The following is a 1,575-nucleotide window of genomic DNA, read 5'->3' as shown; positions in this document are numbered from 1 at the left end:
GTAGTTTTTGAGAACTGAGAAAATGGTTGATAAAAACATGTGGAAAGGGCCGGCCCGGTGGTGCACTGGAGAGTGCGCTGCTTGGGAGCGCGGCGGCGCTTCCGCTGAGGGTTCGGATCCCATGTGGAGACCGGTTCCCGCTCACTGGCTGAGCACGGTGCGGGCGCAACACCGAGGGTTGCGATCCCATTGCCGGTTCCCGGTACGGGCACGACACCGAGGGTTGCAATCCCGTTACCGGTCAGTAAAAAAGACAAAACGGAAAAAAAGAAACGTGGAAATATAAAGAGCCAGAAACACAATGGTAATTAAGCAGAAGAATCCAGTGGGAGGATAAACTCTATCAATTATTAGGGCTCTTTATAAAGCTATAGTAGTATAAAATGTGGAATTGGAATAAGAAATAGAAATATGTAAAAGAAATGATCTATTCAGAAGCAGATCTTCAGAAATACACACACTTGATTTATGAAAAATGTAACTCTGTGAAACAGTGGTATATTCAGAAAATAGTACTGGATCAATTAAATTTTTATTTGGAAAATAAAAAATAAATCCCTACTGGATTGAATTATATCTCCCCCAAACTCATTGAAACTTAAATTGTATCCCCCAAGTTTTATGTATTAGAAACTTAGCCCCGACTGTGACTGTTAAGAGGGTGGGAAATCCTATTGTGGTAATTGAAAGGTGGAGTCTTGAAGAGGTGATTGGATTGAAGGACTGTGCAGTAGTGAATGGATTAAAAATGGTGGTCATGGATGTGGTTTGGAGGGCTTTAAAAGGGGAGCATGAAGAGTCTGTCTCTCTCTGCTCTCTCTGCTCCCACCATCTTGCAATGTGAAACCCTTGGGTCACTGTTGCCACCACCAGATGGACTTTGGGCTTCCCTGCCTCAGAAACTGTAAGCAATAAATTTTGTTCTCTTTTAAATCACCCAGTTTTAAGTATTTTGTTATAAGCAAATGAAACAGACTAACAAACCTACCTCACAACATACATAGAATCAGTTCCAGTGGTTGTGTGTCTTTATGTGGCAGTAAAACAATTAAGCTTCTAGAAGAAAATATAAGAATGTATATACATATATTCATGAACTTAGAGCAATGACTTTTTACAAACAAGAAACAAAAAGCACTAGTAAAGGGGAAGATAGATGAATTGAACTACATTAAAACTAAATATTTCATTAAAAAAATAAGATAAAACATTAAGAGGGTAGAAACCTAAGCCACAGAGTGGGAAAAGAAATTGCAAAACATATAATAGACAGACTCAGAATAAATTAACAATACCAGTAAATATGCAAAAGACAGGCAGCCCAATAAAAAATTCTCAAGATACTTGAATAAGCCTTTCATAAATGATGCTATTAAAATGACCAATAAACATATGAAAAGGCAATAAAACTCATTAGTTAGGGAAACACAAATTAAAACCAAAGTGAAATAATCGTACAACAGAATAGTTAGATTGAACAAGACTGAAAATACTAAGTATAGGCAAGGCTGTTAAGCAAGGGAAATAGTAACACACTGCTCGTGGGGATGGAAATGGATTCAACCACATTGGGAA

The sequence above is a fragment of the Galeopterus variegatus genome, unplaced genomic scaffold (assembly GCF_000696425.1).
Source record: "Galeopterus variegatus unplaced genomic scaffold, G_variegatus-3.0.2 Scaffold506, whole genome shotgun sequence".
In the NCBI taxonomy this organism is placed as follows: domain Eukaryota; kingdom Metazoa; phylum Chordata; class Mammalia; order Dermoptera; family Cynocephalidae; genus Galeopterus; species Galeopterus variegatus.
Note: the sequence above shows the minus strand (reverse complement) of the source record.